We start from the raw sequence: 7127 nt of genomic DNA, 5'->3' as shown, positions 1-7127 counted from the left end.
GTTGAAATAGGCTAAAAAAACCTTCAAAAATACTAGACAGTACATTTTGCTCTTTAATTCAAAAATGAGCTGGAAGACTTTCTAGACCTTCATTCCTTTGTAATTTTGGGATGTGGATATTGCAAAACTGCCTAGCAACACTGAGTGTCCAGTCCCTTATTGTTAACAGGATTGAAATATCTAGCTCTGTTAGCTTCTTATGAAAACTCTGAGCCCTAATCCATCATATTGTGTTTAAAAAGATGCTTTGTAAAAAAATCTACAGATTTTGAAGAGCTAAAGGATGTTTCTATCCTCTCTTTTGTTAGTGTTACAGGTCATGTATTGCTTTCTTTAGTACTTTGTCATAAGACAGCTACTATACCAGTGAAGTAATTTACTTCATTAAATTTTCTCTTAGCATTCCTCAAGATGACATAAAGGAAATCAATTTTCCTTCTTACTATGGACTGGGAGTAAATTCTGTGCTGCTCTTTGCAGGTGTCCCAGGTTTTGCTGCCTGCATCAGTGATGGCTAGGTGTAGAAGGAAAAGCAGGAGTCTGGAATATGCATAAGGAATTTTGAAATCTATTTTGAAACATTGCAGAATGAACTAAAAACAGTTGTTGGCTTAATAGATGAGAAAAATGTTTTCAAGGGATTATGACCAGCTTCTGGGGGTTTCTTTGCTGTTTTTCCTTTTTTCCCTTCCCACTGAAGACAGCAGCTGTGTTAACACACCTAGTGACCAAACAGAAGTTGATAACAATTCATCTCTTTCTGAGTATCTTCTCATCTGACTGCTGAATCATGCTTCTATCTTTTGCACATCCGAGTCTCCCATTTTCTCAAGTTGTGCTTCTGCTGTACTTCAGTCCTCAGGGCAAAGAAAAGCAGTCTTGTCCTGCATTGAAAGTCCTTTGTGTAGTGGCTTGGTCACCCAGAGGGGCACCTTACATCTCTCCATTTTTAGAATACTACCTTTAAAAACATAACCAACAAAACAAAGCAAAACAAATTTAAAATTTTAATTAAAGCCTTTTTTCATTAGTTGGCATGCACTGAAAACCACGTGTCAGCTAGTGGGTGTGTATAAACATACAGTGGTGAGGCTGCAGCTGTTCTTCAGACAGAAATAAGCTGCTGCTGAAGCAGAACAGGATCATGTCATTTTGGAGTGTACAACCTATGAAGCAGTAATTTGGGGCTAGATTGCAATTTTGACCTCAGGCTAGCGGTGAGGAAGATGAGCTGTATGCTAACAGCAGTTCCCAGCACTGCTCCCTGCTGTGCTGGGAGTGCACACAGAGCAGCTGCTGCTGCCCTCAGCAGAGCTGTGCACACCCTCTCCCACACCAGCACATCTCCCTTGACATCTGGGTACAAACAGCATCATCGCTTGAACCGTGTCGAGGCTGCTGCCTGCCATTAATCAAGTTTCTGTCATCACTTGTGTCAGGTCCTGATGAAACAGATGAAGTTCTGAACAGAGGAAAAATAAGGAAACAGAAGAATATGCTATCCTTCTTCATTCCTCTGCATACATTTTTGGATAAATGCTAGCCAACAGCTTGTCATCTCACTGAGACATAGCTACACAGTGATACAGCTTTCAGACAGTTAAATGGGTGGCTTGCAGCTAAAAGAGAAATCTGGGAAGAACAATCTGAGACCAAAACTCTCACTTTAAAGCATCATCACCCAAATGCTATTTAATCCATAAATAGCAAGGTGATATGAATCCACAGCCATCCTTCTACTAAAGTGAGAGCCAGTAATAGACCCCTGACTTGAGAGAATTACAAGACTGAGATCTAAGAAAGTGATTTGAAAGTGGCTCATATTGGACAAACAATTATCTAGCACTAGGCCCAGAGAATCCACATGGTGCTTTCTGAAAGGGTCACAAAGCTCAAATGGATTATTAGTGAAATTAGTTATTTTCTAATTGTAGGGCTAATTAAATTGTAAAGAGAGACCTGATGGCTCTGGGAACAGTATTTACATTCATTAGATACATCCTTCTTATTAAAAGAGCTGTTGAACTCCTTTAGGCTGGCTGAACCTCTCTACACCTGTCTAAACCAGGTGTCTTCCAGTATCTGTGGAGAATATGTGCCCAGCAGAAACAAGATAACTTCAAGCATGTTTTTGTGACAAATATCTCTCTTAGAGATAAGTATACATCTGTTTCCTTCAGGCAGTGAACAAAGCAATAGGTAGATACTGGGATACTCTTTCCTGTGCTTCTGACATAAGCAATGGGAAGGCATATATAGCTAGGTGGTCCTTTTCCTACATCCTATATTCAATATACAGGAATTAAATAACTGAAAAATCAAAACCAAGAAAAAAAAAAGCATAAACCAAATCAAAACTAAAAAGTGAGATAAAAAACTTTCAAAAATATCATCATGTAAGGAAATGCAGTTTTCTGTTCCATAAAGGGAAGAAGAGAAACATTGTGCAACAAAAACAGTACTAGCTCATCTAGCGGCCACCATTACGTTACTCATTAAAATGTCAGTGTATTCTTCACTAAATATAGATGTTTAGAACATTTAAATACAACCTGTAAACAGAATGACTTTTCTATGAAAAAATTAAAGTTAATACATCATATAGTTTTATCACTATTTCATTCAAATATGCATATTTTACATTATATTTGCTACTAGTTATAGATGAATGTGTGAACTAAGATGGTAAAGAATTCAGTACTGAATAAAAATATTTTTAGCCCAGCATGTGTCATATATCTTGTATCTTTAGGATGCTATTAATAAAGTGTTCCTATATGAAACAAAAAAGGCATTGGCAAGGATTGAAAAAATGTAATTTTTTGTCATTTACACTTTGAAAACAAATTCATTGATAATAGCAGAAAGCTTTCCATGTTTTCCTGATCATGAATACTTCAGATTATTAACATCCCTTAAAAGTGCCTATATTTGAAAATAAATCCTTGGATAACGCAGGCTATCAGACAATTGACTCCTTTAGGCAGCCCTGGCAAAATTAGAGTTAAAAGAAGGTGGAAATGAGAGACAGATGAAGAGAGGTTTAGTGGAAATCTTCTCCTTGTGTTACTTATACAGATGTGTATACACATATAATAATAAAATTAAAATAAATTAATAAATAAATATAAATCCATAGTGCTGCGAAACATGGGTTAGTTTTGCCTTTTTGTGTTGACAGCTAAGTTTCAGTGTTCTAACATATGACCTCTTCTTCACTGAGCGTGACTGAAGTTTCTGTGGTTTACATTTACCATATTAACCTGGTGAAATTATGATCATCAAACAAATAATAAAAATGACAGGTTGGCAGCTCTGCTGGGTGTCACTCTATCTATGTCTCATTTATTCTGTCAGGCTACACATGCCAGTACATTAACAGAATACATTCAGCTAGCTGCAAACGAGCCCATTTCCCCTCTGCTATCTGTCAGTCATTGCCTACTGCCACTGAAGACTGAACAGACTTGATCTTGCTGATAACCAGACCTGTGAGTAATTCTGGAGGCAGAACACAGTCCATCCAGCTCACTGCTTGGCAGCTATTCTGACTTAGCAGTGTGACATTAGCTAAAACTTATTTTTGTCAGTTCACTAAGAAAATATCACTAGGTGAAAACATACATATGGTTACATTTTTAAACTGACTTTTGAAAAATGTTCTCAGGATATTTGGAAAAATGCCTGTTTTAAAGACAGAACTGTAGTACAGAAGATAGGTTTTCTGCATACAATATACATGTGCTACAGATGAACTTGAGTATGATGCTTTTAAAGAAGTGGTTACAGGATCAAAAAAAGATATCTAAGAGCTGCCATTCAAAACATGCCAGCAGACAGTCTTCAGTTCTTAGTAATTCAAAGGGAGATATGAGGCTGAGTACGAAAACATGTAGGGAATAAAACTGAATGACAATTATATACAGCCAGTTACATCAATTTACAGATGAAATTATCAGCAACAAATATTTTAAGATCTGTAGTCATTAAAAAATGTACATATTTTCCCAAGACTGTTTAATTGTCTTAACAAGCTCTGAAAGCTTGCCAAAAAATTGAGAAGTCTCACATTGTTCATGTTACTGTCCAAGAACATTCAAGCAATTACAGCTCTTGCAGATGTCATGATGTCAGATTTGTGGGCAATGACAAGCCATGTGATTTTTCTGCTGCCTTCACAAACATCAACTGATCAATGTGCAGTATTAATCTCCAAAAGTTACTGTGCCTATATAAAAGCATGCAGTAACAAATGAAACAGCAACAGCAATACTTAGAAGTCAAAGTATGGTATTACAATACACCTGGAGTCTAAGATCCAGTTTCAAAGCTTAGGAAAGTCACATGAGAAATCTAGAAATAACATTTCTGTGTTAGACACAATATTTATAAGTCTATAAAAAGTTATTAAAAATAAGTCTAAATCTGCAATACATGCATACATCAAAACTGTTTAAGACAGAAGTACAGATATTTTCATATTTTTTATGATCATGATTACAGAATTTTTTCCCCAGTATATTTCTTTTGAATTGATCATAAGATAGAGAGCATCTAACTCCATTGTCAAATATTTCAACTTATGACTATTGTGTTTTCAACATTTTTTCAAAAAATGAAAACAAAAAAGAAAAGTTGAGAATGTAAAGTATATAATTCCAACTGCATCTCCAGTCAAATCACTGCTGTTCGAGTATTTCTTTTGAGAAATTGTGCCCTACTCAAGCCAGGACACAATTTACACTATGACAGTTGCTTCAGTAATTTTCTTCCCCTTGTCAGTTCTGCCTGATGTGAATCTACATTGTTCGAAGCATGCAACCCTCATGCATGAAGAGCAGGCCACCTCTCTTTTGTGTGGCATGAACCATAATGTTGAGAAATGTGGTAGATTCTTGAAAAGACAAGAATCTTGGTTGGAAACAGAATCTCATTTCCTCTTTTTTGGCACCATTTTTGGTTGTTTATTAATTCTAAAGGAAGAGTAACATTGGAGAAAAGCAATAAATGTGAGGCACTAAACACTGCCTTCTTTTTCTTCTGAAGTTGAATAATGGCCAAGCTTGTGAAAATGACTAGGTGTAGTGACACGAGTTTGCAAAACTCCCTTTCTGAAGTTAATAAGAGTATTACTTAGCTTGCGGATACTATTATTACTAACTAACAGTGATAGTATTCAAAATTATATTGAGTTTTATTAATGTCACCCAAAGTTTTTAGAAGTCCATAAATTAATGATACAAAATGACTACTCCATCAGTATTTTAAGAAATTATTTCCTGTTTTGACTTAGTCTTGGTAATTTAATTACAGTTACATCAGAATAAAAACAAAATGTCATAACGTGGGCTAAAATGTGAATATCTTCCAAATCCATAAACTCATTACTTAAATGTTTTTATACTTTGCAATGATGTACAGCATTAATATTAGTAGAAAAGAGTAACCTCCATGACAATTTTATAGTTTTCAAGAATATACTGTTTCCCAGAACCATAGAGCATCTTCAGATGTTTAATATTATCCAAGCAATAAACCACAGATACAGGTCCCTTTAGAATAAACTGTCTTTATGAAGTAAATGCAGTAAACCATGTGGTAAATTATATAAACGCAGTAGAGAAGTGTCCTGATACAAACTAAAAAGCTAGATGTTTTAATAACATCAAAGATTTTATCAGTGGTTTATTAATTTTAAATGACATAACCATAAACTTGTTCATAAAAAGGAAAATATATGTGGCAATTACGTGCCCTGAGCCAAAACTCCTGTGCAATGCACTGTGCCCTCAAGTGAAGCAAAGCAGTTATGTACATTAGGCATTGCATTGCCAGCTCTTTCTGTGAAGTGGATGCAGATTCAATTCATGGCCATTTAATCCAGCCTTTTCATTTTGGAAAAAAACTAAAAAAACCCAAAGTGACAATGCTTGGTTTAATTTCTGCCTGTGCTTCCAGTGTCTATGGGCCTGCTATACATTATATATAACCAACAAATTCTGCAAGTTCATCATCCATAAAAATGTGTTTTTATAGGTTTTAAACAAACATCATGGAAGAAAGATTTTCTCATTTTTCTTATTTAGGTTTCTTGAAGGCCTTTTGTTTTGCAGTTCATGGGAGACATTTATATTGATATTGACTGACTCACCAAAGACAATAATCTGTATGAAATTAAATTGTCTAGCTATTATTTAGATGCAATAGTTTTTTCTGCACTACTCTATAAATCAATTGCATATCTGCATATGCAGTTTAGCACAGAAGATAGATCCAGTTAAATGGGAAATTAAATAGGAAAACAGAGAAATTAGAACGTCTCACTAGGGAAGAAAATATAAACAATAAATTAATAATATCATAAATGAGCTTCCAAGTGTGCATCTGCTCTGCTGCAAATACAAACACTTGTAACACATATTTCGGTTCAGTATTTTGTACCTGATTTAGAAGCAGTAAAATCAGGTACATTAAAGTACCTGTGGAGATCATGTCACAATCTTTAAGATAATGCAATAATTACATGCTATTCTTGGCTGCAGAAAGCACAAAAAAAAAGACAGGGTTTATACATGCAGCTTCACTGCATTAAAAGAAAACCTTTACAAAACTGCTATCATCCTACTGATTTAGAATACCAATTTCAGCAATTTGGTACTCAGTTAAAGCAATAAACACACAGCCACTATATATGTCCAGGTTGTCTTTCCTGTGCATGTGCAATAGGTCCACCCATTTCAGACTGCATATATAGGTAACCAATAGTTGGGTGTTTGTTTGTTTTTGTTGTTTTTAATTTCAGATACTGATTTATTTTTTTACCAATAGTGGCTAGTGAACCGAAAAGTATGAGTAAGCTTGGGGTGAGAGCAAGCAAGGAAGGCTTTCAGGGCCAGAAATGATACATTTAAATTGACTCTGAAACAATTTAAGAGGCAGTTTGACAAATAGGTGAACATACAAGGATAATTTTCTTATGTGGGGAAGATCTCATCTCAACTGTCTTGTCCATTTCTGCCTCCCAACACTGATCTCTTTGCTTTCTCTCCTTCCTTTCAGCAATCTTCTTTCAGCTGGCAATTCACAAGGTTAATTTTAACTATAGCAGTCAGTGATGTTTGGGCATC

The sequence above is a fragment of the Oenanthe melanoleuca genome, chromosome 2 (genome assembly GCF_029582105.1).
Source record: "Oenanthe melanoleuca isolate GR-GAL-2019-014 chromosome 2, OMel1.0, whole genome shotgun sequence".
Taxonomy (NCBI): Eukaryota; Metazoa; Chordata; class Aves; order Passeriformes; family Muscicapidae; genus Oenanthe; species Oenanthe melanoleuca.
Note: the sequence above shows the minus strand (reverse complement) of the source record.